General features: G+C 50.7%; 1 protein-coding gene across 3 annotated transcripts in view; it reads right to left on the bottom strand.

The window, feature by feature from the left end:
* The window catches only part of KIAA1671 (KIAA1671 ortholog), a 91,332-nt gene extending 83,555 nt beyond the window's left edge, over window positions 1-7,777 (bottom strand). For 2 of the 3 annotated variants that reach the window (XM_068911669.1, XM_068911671.1), the window contains exon 1: window positions 7,623-7,777. The gene's annotated coding sequence lies outside the window, so the exon portion shown is untranslated. The remainder of the gene's footprint in view (window positions 1-7,622) is intronic. The other variant, XM_068911670.1, reaches the window with a different exon arrangement.
* Between the last annotated feature and the right edge of the window lie 8,908 nt (window positions 7,778-16,685).

Raw genomic sequence — 16,685 nt, 5'->3', positions numbered from 1 at the left:
GCTCTGATGGAATTTGCAAACACTGCAGAATCAAAAGGAAGCATAATTCCAATACGTTTAACAACTGAATTAGCATAATGCTCACTACGCAGAAACAAGTTTCCCTGACCTTCTTGAAATGCTGATCTGTAACTATTGAAGAATATTTCCTATGTATATTGTGGTTCAAGTACAGCTAAGGAAGAAGTCAAGAAAACATCCGTTGCTCTGTGAAGCTTAGTGAGAACAGGGCAGACAAACGCAGAAACCTGTTCTGCAGGCTCACAGGACGACTGTGGAGCACCACTCAATATCAATTTGCTACCAAGTAAAATATTTCACTAGCAACAAAAAGAATGTAAACTGAATGTTAAGATGACTGGTCAGAATTATGCGATCCAAATTCAAACACATTTTAGAAGTACTTTGTGTTAACCGAATAAATCAAGCTATCTATTTTCTTGTTCATAACTGTTACTGTAAGCTTGAGTATAACATGCAAAAGAACAACTTTGTATCACTGTGTGTACCGCAAAAATAGGATATTATTAGATAAGTCTCCAACCATCATGCTGCTTAAAATATACTAAAGGAAGATTATATCTGGCATTTAACAAAATTAGAGCTCTGTTTGACAGCAAATAATAAAAATAACATTTCTTGTAAAGTCTCCAGGTAAGGAAAAAGACAGCTGAGCTGCAGAACTGTAGCATAAATGCCCGTTTTAGAACAGAATCTATACCCGTTCTGTTCAATGAAGAATTCTGAATGTTCTCATGAAAATCAAGTATAATTATAGCGGCCAAAAATTCCAACCACGTTTAAAATGTATCGTGGCTTTGCTGAGCTGAAAGCTTTCGTTACGGATGAGACAGCTTTGTCCATCGAAAGCCTTGTATGGTCGAGCATGCTTGCAGCAGATAAACATCCCTGTTAAATTTTGGCACAACTCACTCTCTACTAAGAGTCACTGATACTAAAGCTGAACTGAAAAAGCAGCCAGACTTGAACGCCAACTGAAGTTTGAGCTCATTTAAGGAATAAAGACAAACTTAATTGCCATTAGTATTTATAACTTGCAACTTCTAATCAACATTGCAGAACAAAGACCATCCTAATTTTACAACAGGAGGAATCATAGGTTGTAGAACTGCACATTTACTGACATCACTTGTTGAAAGATGCAGATGTAAATACTAAGACTAAGAAATACTAAGAATAATAATAATAAGAAGAATACTAAGAAAAAGAGTCACTATAAAAATATTAACAGAACTGGCTGATGTATATAGCAACAACATTGCATTAGCAAAAGCACACTCAAATACTCATATAGTTTCATGCATTTCACTAAAGTCCCGGCAGGTTTTTACCCTTAGAAATCAGATACGGTAGTGTAAAATTGATAGTTTTTTTTTCTTTAGTTCTAATAATGAACACAATAAAGCATTAGCATATTCGCTTCTCCTAAAGGTGCCAAATCTAAGTATTTTAGATTTAAACAATGAGAAGCTAATTTTCTTCCTTCAGTTGCTGACATTCATCGTATCTGCATCCAACTGCTGCTTTTGCTGCAAAGAAAGTTGTCTATTCTTGGGCTGGCCTAGCTCAAAAGAGCACACACATTTTAAAGCAATGCCAGAGCTCTGCAGACTTCGCAGCTGAACTGTAACTGGGTCAAGTCTGAAGCCTGAGTTAACAGGCCACTCGGCTCAAGCGATGCTCTCCCCAGCCCCCGTCCAAATTAAAGGAATATTTTGACCCGGAAAATACTTTGATCTCCAATCACCCCAATTTGAAGCTTAAGCTAATTCTGTGAAATAAGACACCCAAAAACTACACAAAAGCTACAGATGTTCATATGCTGCATACATATATTGTTTCAAGAAACTTCTAAAACTTGCATACATGCTTTTTCCCCCTAAACGAAAACTGGGTAGATAACAACTCAATTGCTGAAGTTCTGGTTATCTTCTTCTACTTGTTAGAGCAAGCTAATGACCATCCTGACTCATATTTACTTCAAAGTGCAAGAAACTTCATTGCTCACACTTACAAGTCCAACATTTATCTTCTTTCAGGCATGCTATGGCTTTATTATAAGCTAAAATGTTCTGTTTCAGCACTTGATTCTATTAAGAACTTTTAATTCACAGCACCATAATTTAAAGGCTTTAAAGAAGCCCAGACTTCACATCAAATATTTAAATGCAGGTTCATAAGACAGGACTCAAAATAAAAAACAATCAGTGTTTCAGTTAATGACCCTCTGCAGTCTTAGAACGCTCAAATTGCATTACCACAATCATATGGGCCTATAAAATTTGTTACCTTTCCCTTCCTCAAGCATATTTTGCAAGGATGAAGAATGTAAAAACAAAATTAAACTCCCATTGTTTCAAGGGAATTTAAAATTATTCAGAATTGCTAAAATATGCATTAACAATCTGGAATTATTGCTCTTACTCACATATATGCATTGAAAAATAATCCCGAACAGTTTGGAAAGTTGTTTGATGGATTTTATGCTTGTAGAAGTTCCAGCATTACACACTTCCAGAACTAACCAAAGACAGTTGGAAGCGAGAAAATAAGCCACCTGGATCTGAGGAAAGAATCTAAAGATTAAGCTGTTTACAGAGGTGTACTTCTCATAAGATCTCCTTCTCACAAGATCATTTACTTCTAGGTCTGAAAATAACTCTCAACTATGAAGCAGAACTGTATATTCCTTTCTGATGAGATCTTCTGGTCATATCAGTTTAATTTAAAATCCAATCATGAGATAAGAAGGGAAACATTATGATTTCTTCCACCTATAGCTGAGAAAAGATACATTAGTCATCATCCTAACCTTACCATATTTTGCCAAAACTCAGTATCCAAGTTTTCTTAAGAATCTGCTCTTCCCTGACATTTATAAAACCTAAATATGGGAAGTCCACTGTGCAGACACTTGCTTCACCCACAGCAGTCCATTCAATGCAAATAGCAATTGATTTGTTAGGTTTTCAATTGTTACCATCTTTGTTCGAAGTATTAATAGAACACAGTTTCAAAAGAAAGGCCTAGGAAGTTCAAAGAAATGTGTAGAAATGCCCTTCAAACTCATTAAAATTCAATTACCAGCAGGTAGCGTACATCCTTAAAAATAGTCCTTTACGGTCACTTCTCTCTGGAAGTAAGCATATGACAATCCAGAAGCAAATTCCTATAAAGCTGCAAGAAAAGTCAGAACATCTGACTGCGTAGGACAGGTGCATCTACTGTTTATCAAGTACTATGTCTTCTAGTTAAGCAGTTACATTTACGGACGTTCAAAAGGTTGCTTTAAGGACTCGAGATTAATTTCAGTTAGCTGCTGAGGGAACGTCACAGCTCTCCTGATGCTATTATTCCAGTCTCTTTGGCCACAAACTCAACAAGACAACCACATGTTGGTTTTCACTATAAAGGATATTTTTGCAACCAGTCTTCATTTAAATAGAAAGTTTAGATCTCTGAGGCAATAGTGAAAAGTTTGTGGCTTTTTCTGTGAGATGTCTTTGGTCGATTCCTATACACAAAACAGAAAACACACCTAAAATATTACAACATTCTCAGACTCTAGTCACCCTTGTGCATCAAACACAAAGAAATGATACAGACTGTGTTCATAGCATCAGTGCAAGCTTCATGCCTGAACTTGCAGGATTAAGTAATTTTACTTCAGTCATGTTTTCACGAACAGCCCCCAGAATATAGTATGATCTCCTGTGAGGTCCATGAACCTCACTTTGAAACACTGAATAGACATAGTACTTTCCTCCTGAAAGTTGCCTGCTACTTAAGAATTAAACCAGGAGCCCAAAATGAATGCATCTACTGTAAGAAACAAATTAATGATACAAATAGGCAGCAAACATTAAGAAATTTAATATTTCCCTACAACCACTACCATCATGCAAGTTTACCATGCTTTGAAAGTGAAAGAATTATTTCCAACTAGCATGGGAAACATCCTATAAAAAGAAATAGCTTGAAAATAAGAAAAGAATAGTGACATTACAAATAACAGGATGCAGAACATGTAAAAACTTGCATTGGCACACAGGCACACACACATTTTACTAGTCACATTTTTAACTAACTCAACACCAGGTAACTCGTCAGGACAAACTCATTCATTCGCCAAAGGTGAAACTTCCCCTGCCTAATGAACAGTGTTATCAATTTCTGTGGAATATCAATTTGAGAAAACATTCTACTTTTAGAAAAAAATCATGTTATATTGGATTCATCAATGAGAAACCAGTCCAATGTTTGCAACATATGGGCAGCTAAAGGTACCAGAGATGTAGTTTTCTGCAGCCACAACTGTACTGTGTCCCTACCCAATACACTCAAAGTAATCCTTTCAAATGTGATTCCAAGTACTGAATCAGGAACTGATTAGGAACGGCACCATACCATTAGATCAAAGTTGACAAGTCTATAGGAAGTTTGCTTACTGCTATTTACAAACTTACAGACAGGAGAAAGATCATTGGGGTTTTATCAGCTTTACTCCAATGACACTTGAAAAAGCTACCAGAAGACAGAAAGCTCCATTACCAAAGCTCAAAAAAAGAACAACGTTGAAGAAAAGACAAGGTGGTGAAGGCACCCTAATGCAGCAACACATTCTTCACCAAGGAGAAAGATTTCATTTTTTTCCTTTAAAGTAACCAAACTCATGCAGAAGAGAAGGGAGGTGACAAGACTGATTTCAAAATTATCTAGTAGCCAGAGAAACAGAAGCACTGAATGGAGCAGAGTCCAGGACAACACCCAAGCCAAATCACAGAGCTGCACAAAGAATCCAGCAAGGTGGAATACCTAAGCTTTGCATCTATATCAGCCTGGGACCTGCTGGTCAGCACTTGCTTCTTTCATATACTATCTAAATTTTAAGTTTAGTCCATTGAGTAGTAAGGGCTGGCAAACAATATTATTTAAAAAAAAAAAAGGGGGGGGGGGTAGTAGCAGGAGGAGAGAATGAATACCATGGCTACTCAGCTTTTGGCATGGCAATGAGCAGAGGAGGTAAGTTGCTAAAGAATCAGAGTTTTGAGTTTTCCTGAAATATTGGTGGCTAGCCTGTCACAAAAGCCCCGTTCAATAGGGAGAGAGCAATACACATGGCTACGCTTTGACCCTTGTCCTCTATCCATAAGACAGGCAGCCTCTAAAACTGCAAAATAAGCACAGACCTTTTAGTGGTGTCATTCACATCAGTTTCCATCGCATATAAAATAAGATACCAGAAATGACATAATATCTGAATTAGAAAATACTCCTACACTTTTACTTTTTTAGGGAATGTCAATACTATGTCACTCACGAGTTACTTTGCTCTCTCTTTTATAAATATATGCACATATGTACATATATGTCTATGAAAATAAATTAATATTATTTAAAGCAAACAGACTATACTCAGAGAAATATTATGAGCACCATGACAAACATAACAGCAACTACTGGTAAATGATCCCTTACCACTCCTCATCCTCCTTTAAAAAAAAAAAAAAAGAAAGAAAGAACAGAAAAAAAAAATCTACTCAAGTGGAATTATAGACCTGATTGCCTAAATTCTTTGATTAAATAGGAATTCATGTATTAAATAGAGAATAAGTTAATAAGTTGAGAGTATAGTCTGAAAGGGAACAGATTAAGGCTTTATATTCAACAACATATATACATATCAAAGGTGAATTACAGGCTACATTTTCAATTTAAATAGGGTTCTTACCTCTTTAATTATGCTAAAGTAATAAGGCTTTAGATTTTTCTTGGTAATAAATATTCTTGCCTATTTTACAGTCAAAAAGTATAATACACAGTGAAGAAAATCCTATGCTATCCATGGCAGAACAAGTTTGCAAATTCTTACAAGAATTTTGGGAAAATACCTGGACTAAACTGCCAGCCAGCTTAATTAACATTTCTACCATAGATTGTCTATTTCTCTACCACACCCTAAAATGCCACAGAAAAATAAACAGAAACAATGATTTCCAGTATTCTTTAAGAAGATGCAAAGCTTTCTAATTTACAGACGAGAAATAAGGAAAAGAAAATACTTTTTGCCAGAAATGAAGATTGCTGGTATCTCTAAAGCAGCTAAATAGCTTCAGTTACCCTGGAAACATAGTTTACCTCTTCTGCTTACCATGAAAATTGCCCATAATTACCACGATGGAACAAAACACCAGTTTTGACAAAATATCAATTGCTATATGCTGCAACTCCTTTAGCACAGTGCCAATATTTTATTTCGTCATAAGCAACAGTTTATCTTGAAAATAATTATATTACTAAGCTCTGAAGAATGAAATCTGTAGATATAATAAAGGGTTACAATATCTCATAACGGTACAGAAGAGCTTCCTGCCATCTGCCAAGTCTGATTTTCCTTAATCCCATTCCACATACACAAATCAAAATCACACAGATTACGCCACGGGAATAGAAGTCGAGTCAATACCTGAATCCACAAGATTAATCTCCTACCTTCAAACAGGGGAAATACAGGAACATTAACAACCCTGCAAACAGACCCACAAGGGCAAAGCTTTTCTGCGCAACTAAATATGATACCACAGGGGAAATAAAGTGATTTCACAGATTAACGCCCCCCTTTCAGAATCCCGATTTTGCTCCTTCCAAGAAGGAAGTGCAGAACTCCAAGCAAATTCAGGGAAGTGGGAACCGATCTCAGCGTGATCTTTCGGTTCAATTAGCTCAACGCAAACGCAGCATAAACAGAACTGGCATCACTTCATTCACACGTGAATCGCTTACATTTGGAGTTAAGAAGAGAAAGCCCGTGAAGGGTTGCGTGACATAAGGCAGCAATACAAATCTGTCCACCCAAACCTCAGACGCGCTTCCCAAGCGAAAAAAAAAAAAACAAAACCCATATACACACGCGTGGCCTGATTTGCCAAAAAGCAAAGACATACGCACCCACAACTGAAGAGGCTCGCAGGGGGATGGCTTCACCCCCCGCCCCGGCACTTGCAACTAACCGCGGAGGACAGAGACGGGGGCAGAAGCGCCCGACACGAGGCGGTCACGCAGTGCCCCCCCCCCGCAGCGCCGCCCGCCCCCGCGGTGCAGACTGGGGGGGGGAAGGGGGGGGTCTTTATCCGTGTGTTTAACACCGCCAAGCACATTATCACCGCTAAGCGGGTTGGGGGGGGCGGGATAAACGCAGCGCTACAGAAGTCACCCGGGGCTCATCGTGCCCGCGGAGCCAGCGCGGGCGGCCCCGGCCCCGGCCGCCGAGGGCTTTCTGCCCCCCCTCCCCTTTTCTGACCACTTCAGACACCCTCCGACCATCCGGCTTCGCACCTCGCCCTCACGCAGCGAGAAACAGGCAGCGCCGCTACCACGGTGGGTCCCGGTACCGGCCCCGCGGAGCCGCCGCGGCTCGGCACCGCGGTCCGGTCCGGTTCGGTCCGGTCCGGTCCGGTCCGCCGCCTCCCACCCCCGGGGGGGGAACGGGACCGCGCCCCCCTCGCCGCCGCCGAGCCGAGCCGGGCCAAGCCGGGCCAAGCCGGGCCGGGCCACCTTTGTCCCGCCGCCACCCCGCGCCCCTCCCCGGTGGCGGCGCTTACCCTGGCGGGAGCCGCGCAAACGACGCCCGGACGCGCTGGCTCCGCGGCACCGGGGAAGTTGCCAAGGAAAGTTTGGGCACGACGGAGCCCCGCGGCCTGCCCGGCTGCGGCGCGCGGCGGCCGGGCACGGCCGGACACCCCCTCCGGGGCGGGGCGGGGCCCGGCCGGGGCGGGGCGGGGCGGGGCGGGCCGCCCCCCCCCCTCCGCGCTCCCCGGGGCGAGGGTCTACCGGGGGCCGCCGCGAGGGAGCGGAGCGGGGCGGGGCGGAGCGGCGGGGGGGGGGGGCGGGGCGCGCGGCACCTCCCGGCCGCCGCCGCCACCGCCCAACCTGCGGCGCCGCGGGGCGGGGCCTGGCCCCCTCCGCCCCGGCGCCAGGAGCCGCCGGCCCCGCGGCGCGCGCGCAGCCCGGCCCGGCGGGAAGCGCCTCTGTTGCCGTGGCGACCGCGCGGCTCCGCCGCCGGCGGGCGGGGCCCGGCGCTCGCTCCCCCCCCTCCCTCCTCCGTTTCTCCCCCGCCAGCCTCTCAGCGGAGGCCCCGCCCCCTCCACCTGCCCCCGATGGCCCGGGCGCGGCGCCCGCGGCGCCGAGGTGGCGGGTTCGCGGCCCGGCTCCGGCCCGTCGGCAGCGTCGTCGCCTCCCACCCCCCGGCCCTCTCTCAGCGCACCGCGGCACGGTGCCGCTGCGCTTTCCTCCTCGCCGACAGAAAGCTGAACCCTGCCCTCCCATCCGCCCCCGCCCCCGGACTTCCCACCCTCGGCAGACGGGTGTTGGGTGAGGGGGAGCCAGCGGGGTCCTCGCCCGAAGCGACCAGTTTCGTGTCACTCGCGTCTGGGGCCTCAGAGATTTGGGCAGCACAGAGGGCCCCTGTGGGAGCCTCCCCACTACCCTGCCATGGTGGCTGCCGCGGCCTTCGCGGAGCAGCTCCCAGGGGCTCAAATGGTGGCCTCGAAGCCATAGGAGCGAAGCCCCAGGAGCGCTTCTCCTTAGCGCGGGGACCGCATCTCCTCAGCGAGGGAATCACATCTCCTCAGTGTGGGCACCGCATCTCCTCAGCGAGGGGATCACGTCTCCTCAGTGTGGGCACCGCATCTCCTCAGCGAGGGGATCACGTCTCCTCAGTGTGGGCACCACTTCCCCTCAGCATGGGCACTGCATCTCCTCAGCGAGGGGCTCATGTCTCCTCAGTGAGGAGATCATGTCTCCTCAGCGTGGGCACCACTTCCCCTCAGCGTGGGCACCGCATCTCCTCAGCAAGGGGATCATGTCTCCTCAGTGAGGAGATCATGTCTCCTCAGCGTGGGCACCACTTCCCCTCAGCGGAGGGACCGCATCTCCTCAGCATGGGGACCGTGTCTCCTCAGTGTGGGCACCACACCTCCTCTGTCTGGGGATCACATCTCCTCTGTCTGGGGACCACACCTCCCCAGCAAGACTCCTTCCATGAGGAGCCAGGGTAGTGGCAATGCAAACACATCTTTTTGTCATTAAAAAAAAAGGTGCGGTTCTGTGCGACCGAGGAGTCCAAAGTCACAGCTGGGGCAGGACCCGCCGACAGGCTCGTGACTCATTGCAGGCGGCCCGGGGCTGCGCTGCGGTGTGGGGAGCAGGGAGAGCAGGCACGTGTCGGGGCGGCAAACGGGGACGGGTCGCGCTGCCGTGCGCGGGACGAGGCAGCACCGCACCTTCGGCATCGTCGCCTTCACGTGAGCCAAGTGGCCGGGCCTCAGGGAGCACGTGCTGCAGTCGACCCACCACACTTTGGACTAATCCTGCCGCGAGCTCTGTGTGTGCGGCAGTGCAGAGATGCTGCGGCTCAGCTCGTAGCAGGACCTTGAAATGTCACACAGCAGCTCCCGCTCCGGTTGGTGAAGAAGTTACTAATCTGTAGTTATCAAGCCTTCAGGGAAGCCTGTGCAAATCTTGCTTCTGCCATACATTTTAAGGGTCCTGGGGCAAATCAAGTCAATTTTTCTGTGCCATGTTCCCCGCGTGCATGTGGAGGTGACACTTCCCTGGTACACCTCAGCTACCCGAGCGCACGCTCTTGGCACCGGAGCTGCATCTTAGCAGGTGCATGGATGGGGGCCAGCAAAAATGTTCCAGCAGCAAAAGCCTCCAGCTCTGCAATAGCTGCATGAATAAAAGAGAGCGCCTCACCTTCTCCTTCCCCAGCCTTGCTGTGTACACCCACATCCCAGTTAAATTAAGATCCGTTTCCCACAGACCCCTGGTTCCCAAACCAAGGAATCCTTTTATCTCCACTGCACACCCAAACACAAAGGGAACCCAGTTCCATGACTCATTTACCTTTCTCTTTTCCAGAAACCAAGACATAACCCCTTCCCCTCGTCCACCTATCCTGCCCCCAGCATCCCCCCACCGCTGACTGGCAGCAGTCACCCCTGTGCCAGCACTCACCCTGCAGCTGAGGATGCTGGTGGTGCTGGTACTGGCCGGCATGGGAGAGGGTGATCCACGGCTCAGATCAGTGCCTTTGCAAAGAGGGTGTTGCTGCTTCTTACCCCTTTGAAGTGGTTCATGTCCCACCCATCGCTTGGGATCCTCTGCTCTAGCACATGGGCTTTGAAAAAGTAATGTGAAACAATGAAATCGTGTGATCAGTTATTCAGGTGCCGCTCTAATGGCATCATTCTCCGCAGAAACACCTACATACAGCAACACAGCCAGAGACGAGGGAACTGGCCAAGCCAGGCTCCCGAGGCTACGCCGCCTTCGGGGAGGCTGCATTCAAATGGACTGTTTGAAGGAAAAGCAGACGCTTTCTCAAGAAGCTGCTGCCTCGTTTCCCACTGTCTGAGGAGGAACCTTTGCAAATGCCCACAGAGACGAGACTTGGGAACATCAAAGTAGCCACAAAAGCTTGATGCTACGAGCCCCAACAGGCCAGCGGCAGCAGCTGCACCTGTGGGATTGCAGAGCTGCAGGGGAGATGCAACGGCGCAAAGCAGGCCTGGTGTCGAGCAGCCTACAGTGCACGCTAGCAGGGCCGTATCCTAACCCTCCCTCAGCCTCTGCTGCCCTGCAGACACTCCCGCTGTACGGGAACGGCTCGGCAGAGAGAGAGGACTCGTGGGATCCTCCAGGCCTGCTGCGGGGAGCCGGCTGCCCTGCACAGGCGGCCGTGCTCAGCAGGCGTCCTCCACCCTTGCACACCAGCCTCTGGCACCCGGCAGGGAATCACCAGCCCCAGCCCCAGCCCTTGTGCCATCTCTGCTGGGCAGGAAACGCAGGGCCTGGCACGCAGCTCTGCCGCGCGCAGCCGGCGGTCCCCAGGAGAGGCATCCTTCCCCGTGCGCTCACCCCTCTGAAGCCCCGGCACGAGCCCATCTCCCTCTGCGTTTACCAGCAAGTATTTCACTAGAGTTAAATGCAATCTAGGGGCAGAGTTAAATACGGAGTCCTCTTCTACCACCCTGTGTATATAAATTAGAGCTGTAATTCCACCCTGCGGTGTGGATGGCCATAGCAAACGGACACTGCCAACCCCATTTCGCAGACATGTGAGCTTTGAACCTTTAGTTTATGATTTCACCAGAACTGCCAGTGCAACGAATGCCAGCGCAGGCAACATGCAGCGAAGCAGCACTGCGCTTGCAATCAATGACAGGCCTCTTATCTCTGAGAAGTTCTCATCTTTTAACATACAACTGTCTTTGCTGACAAAATGACAAAAGGCTCTGCCAGGCTGATGTACCAGTTTACTAGCAGCTCTGCTTATTCTCAGATGGATAATGTCACTGCTTCTCTTCTCTGTAGTACAATCAGCTGCCGGGGGTGTCTTTATGTCAGACTGGTCAGATTTTACCACCTGAGAAAGAGCTTTTCAGAATTTAAGTAAGAATTGTGTGAAACAGTGACTAATAGCAAACCTTGCTTGTACCGACAGGGCTGCTCCGGTGATCTGGTTTCTCTCGCGCAGTCTGTCAGTGCCCTATAGTGGAGAAACGGGTTAATTGCATATGCAGATCAGGTGGCTGCCAAATTCTGCTGCGTTGCCCTCCTGCAAAGCCGAGGTCAGGCCGCAGGAGCCGGCGGAGACAGTCCGGGCGTACACCGCTGCAGGAACCGGCTTGCTGCCTCCTCTGGGAAGAGTCTGCTCCTGGCTCACCTGTGCCGAGCCGGCAGCCGGTCTCTGCCCGACTTCACAAACACGGCTGTGGGGCGCAACACCAAGATTCCCTCCATTGTTCCAGTTATTACCAATTTCTGTCTCTTCCTGCTGTGCAAGTTACTCCTATTACAAAAAGGCGGAGATGTATGCAAAAACACTTTGGCTGGGCCGGGGGAGAAAGCACCTGGTCTTTTCAGACTGACGGGGGCTTGAAATACCCTGGCCCAAGCAGTGAGGCACTTTAGTGTCCAGTCTTGCAACCCTCCACCAAGTAAGCACTTCCACAGAGGCCAAAACTGTTGCTGAAGGTTCGAGATGAGGCCGTAAGCGCAGCTGGCTGGAAACGCTCCCTGCCTGCCTCGGGCATTAAGTGCTACAGGAAGCTGCTCTTTTGCCAAACTAAAGATAATTTCCAGAAAGAAAAACACAGCACAAAGCTTCCCTCACTTCTCCCCATCACCACCACAGTGGGGGGGTGGGGGGGGGGGGCTTAAGAGCTCCTTTCCTGCCTCTTCATGTTCAGCCACCAGGAAAATCAATGCAGATCCACAGGGAGAGCGCTAAGGGCCAGCAGGGAGCGGGGCAGAGGCCGCAGCCCCCGGGGGCACAGCCTTCCTGCTGAACGCACCGCTGGCTCAGTGCAGACTCCTCTCCTGCCCTCGAGTTTCCCTCCTGATTTAAACAGGAGCAAGGCTGGGCCAAGGAACGCAGAAGTGAGAGCGCTGACTGAACGGCAAGAGTTTGCAAAACGCACCTCCGAACGTCAGCCCGCTCCGCTCGACCATCCTTCTCCGCCCTTGCAGACGCGCCCGCTCCGGGGCTCTGGGCAGCCCTGCGGCCGCGGGGGCGGAAGGGCACCGGCCCTGCCCGGCCGCGCGCTGCCCCTCCCCATCGTACCTCCAGAATGCACAAAATACCTCTTCCTCCAGCAGGGAGAAATTGAACCAGGCAGAGGTTGCTAAGCCTTCCTTACCCGCCACCGTTGAGAGCCAGCAGCAACAGCCAGAAATCCTTGACAATAAAACAAGGATAATTGAGCATCACGTTTGTATGTGTAATGCCCCCCAGCAGGAAAGCGTTGTTGCAGACTGCGCTGCAGCGGAGCTTCTATTGCAGCAGCGTGGAAAGTCGGTGGGTGTGGATTTTTTTTTTCGGTCGGTTATGCTCTCTGGCGTTGTTGCCTTTGCTGGTTTGGGCGAGGACCCAGGAGCCCCATCCCTGCTTGAGGCCCGCCCTGCGCGCTCAGCAAGGGCGCGCGGTCGGACTGTGCGGGGGACGCTGGTGCGAACAAAGGAAAGCAGATTTCCTGGGAGTCTGTTTTTGTTTTCCCAAGCAGAAGAGTGACTCAGATTTCAGTTTGCACTCTTGTAACTTAGCCAACAACAACACATTGTTAGTCAAAGTGATAAAGGTAAGTATCCGTGTACTATTTGCTGAACTAATAAAAACTCAAATACACTCATCCCCCGCAGGGCCAGCCTGGTCCTGCTAAACCGGAGACCATGTGCTGGTGGCCGAACCCCTCAGCCAGCTCACAGTGACAACAGCACCTTACTCCCAGCCAGCCTCCCCGAACTCCAGCGAGCTACTAGGCAGATACGCTCCAGCTGAAACAGAACAGATGATCTCCGTCTGTACGTTATCCTAGTTACGAGTTTTATGCTAAATATTGGTGAACGCTTCCATGTTATTCTAATGTAGTTGCTGAAAGTGTCGCAGAAACGCTTTCACTTTCTGAGAAGCACACCAAGAGCGAACACTGCGCTTCCTCTGCGCTTGACACAGCCCGGCTCTTCCGTCTCCTTTATCTGAGCTTGATTTTCATGGCTGTGGGGTACGTTCCCAGATGCTGTGGAAATATCACAGCATGAACTGCTCCGTCACAGCCACCAAACGGCAACTCCAAATCCCGGACTGCCGAAGCTCGTCCCTAGCTGCACGCTTCTAGCTCGTGGCCCAGCCGGGCCGGGCGCAGACCCCAGCAGCGTCGGTTCGGGCTAGTGCGCTTTCCTGAAGGAAGCAGGGCCTGTGCAAACTGTGTCGTGCTGGTGCAAAATGTGGCTGGCCAAAGGATTGGCCCAGGTATTGCTACGCCCAGGTGTGGGATAAGCCTTTGTCTAATGCCTTTATCTTCCCTAGAAAAAGGGCATCTCTGAAATACATGTTAGGACACATTAAACAAGTCAGATGTAGCTGGGGGTGTTAACAGGACAGAGCACACGGCAGCAGGAGTAGATGTTTAGACTAGAAAGGCGTTTTAACATGTTCATTCACGCATGCTAACAATGTGCTATGAATACTCCTCGTCCTTGGCCGCCACTGCGGCCCGGCCAGGGCGCTGCGCGGGCTGGGCGGGCGGCGACACTGACGGCGGGTGCGTGGGGACACGCGCTCGCAGCCCCTCGGACGGCCGGGGACGGGCTGCCCGGCAGCTCCCCCCGGCCCCCACCGGGCACGGCAGCCGGCTCGTGGTGCGCTGGGCATGTGTCGGGTAAAACAGGTTTGTCAGCCGCTGTTCCTGGGTACGTACAGGCAGCCTAAGGGCTGAGACTGGCACAGAGGAGGATGGGTGCAAGCCACCCGCCCGCCCCTCGGACGGCCCTGCCGCCCTGGACACGCAGCCATCGCTGCCCGGGCTGTCAGCCCCCCGTGCACAACCTTCTTGCGCCAGACAGAAAACTTCAGGAGCCGCTCTGCAGGCTGCCGTCACCTCCCCGGCACCGAGGGGCAATGCTGGCGGGCAGCCGAGGCGGCGATCGCCCCGCTCGCCCCAACGGCCGCGCGGCAGCTGCGGCCCCCACGAAGCTCTGAAGGCTCCAGCGGGCTCTGGGCTTGGCTCCACTTGACCAAACCGGTGCAAAAAGCTGCACAGGCGCTTTCGTTCTGGATTAAACTGGGTTTCTTTCCATTGAGTCACCTAGAATCAGCGCAAGTGTCTGCACATGCAGATGCTCAGGCCTTAATTCGACAGCCACTGAGGCCAGGGCTGCTGGGAGAAAAATCAGACTGCAAAACGGATCCTGCAGATAAATAACTGAGTCGGGGCTACAGGGGCAGAACGAAGAGGCGCGTTCCTGTTTCAGCGGCTGCGCCAGCGTAAACGCGCTTCAAAGCACAACCTCAGGATAGCTGCATTTGTGAGCAAGCATCCAAAAATAAAAATTAATGAAATTCACTTTTAGGATCATTTACTCTCCTCCATCTCAACAGCCTAATTTTTGCCAGTCTCTCTGCACCACGAATACAAGTCGTTTCTGCATTTGCACACTGGGGACCTGGCCACTGGTGACTAGATTGCCAATTAATACCAGGTAATTAACACATTTGTAAGGGCTGGTTGAATCTCATCCTGACGTTTTCCAAACTATGTATGTTCAAGGAGTGTCTTCATCAGCCTTTTCACGTTCTTAACTCTAAGTTCACTGGCAACCAATTAGCCTGCGCTAAAAACTGGTGCTGTGCCATTACAGCAAACGTGCCCCAAGAAGCAAACGTATTAAGGATTAATTAAATATCAGATTTTGTTTCATTAAGCCTCTTCTAGTAACTATGTAAAGGCAGGAATCTGGAGCTAGCATCCGATTTTGCTTTAGCGTCTATCCCATTTTTAAAAGAGCTCTTAGACTTTGGTGGCGGCGTTTAAAACATCAAATCCAGGCTGACGCAAATCTACTTTGCCCTCCTGCTGTAAGCACCGAATGCGAAAGCGCAACGTCCCCATGGGAAGGTGGCTGATGGCACCAAGCCCTGCCGGGGTCGGGGTTCCCTTCGTCCCCCATCACCGGCGCCCGGCCTGCGGCAGCGCCGACAGCCGTCCCGTGCGCCCGAAGACGCGCCGGGCTCTGCACGCGCCAGCCCCGCGCCCAGGCGCTGCCCCACGAGCGCCTCTCCCAAATCCCCGCTTCTCCTCCGCCCTGTCCTCCTTGCAGTATTGTCATGAGAAACCTGTCTCTCCTCTCACCCGCTTCCCTTCAGCAGGAAAGGCAGCACAACCCCGCATATCACTAAGAGTTTACAGGTCTAGAGATAGGTCCAGGGAATATCACGGCAATCTAACGAGCTCGGGTCCAAGGTCGTTTCTGCACCGCTGCAGAGAGCGCAGCCCTGGCGCTGCCCGCGCCCTCTGCACAACCGTCTGCGTCAGCAGGTGCTTGCACACAGATACGACAAGGCACCCCAGGTCCGCTGGCCGGGCCGCGCCGCGGCCAGGAGCTGCCCTCGCGCCAGGGCGAGCCGGGCCCCCTGCCAGCTTTGCCCGCGCCGTAAATTGGGGCAATTCACTGACTTCATCCTGCGGCAGCTAAGGATCTGGCCCAGACTTTCCCTAGCAATCTGCAACTTTTGTCTCCTCTTTAACCCCAAACAGCTCTAGCAGTAATCAGCTTAAGTCCTCTGGGCTACCAAGGGGGATACGAGCAAGCCGACAGGCGGAGGTCCTGCAGTACCGACCGGCAGGCTCAGGCGAGGAGAGGCCACGGCCTGGCTGCACACGGCGTCTGCCCGCTCCGGGGCGGCACCGGGCCAGACGGCAAGAGCGTGGCTCGACGCGCCAGGAGAGGCAAGAAACGCCGCAGGGGAAGACAAGGGCTGTGAGGCAGAGCGAAAGCAGCGCTGCAACAGTGCAGCAGCGGGCAGAGACGCCTGGCAGGGCAGGCGGCGGCGGCGGCCCTGAGGGACAAGCGGCTCGTCCACAAAGCAGGGCTCTGAAAGCAGGGAGCAACGTGAAAACACCGATCTTGACCAAAATGCGATTCCAACGTCACACCCGTGGCCTCCCCCCGAGGACCCGCACCCCACGGCGCACGCAGCTTGCGACAAGCAACCGCGACGGCTCCTCACCTGGCTCCGCTCGTGCCTCCGGGGGCCCCGGCTCCGGCCCCAGGTGCTCTGCGCTGCAAAGCTGCCGTCGGCCTCCCGCAGGGCCAAGGACACG

The sequence above is a fragment of the Struthio camelus genome, chromosome 17 (assembly GCF_040807025.1).
Source record: "Struthio camelus isolate bStrCam1 chromosome 17, bStrCam1.hap1, whole genome shotgun sequence".
In the NCBI taxonomy this organism is placed as follows: Eukaryota; Metazoa; Chordata; class Aves; order Struthioniformes; family Struthionidae; genus Struthio; species Struthio camelus.
Note: the sequence above shows the minus strand (reverse complement) of the source record. Positions and strands in the feature narration are given on the sequence as shown.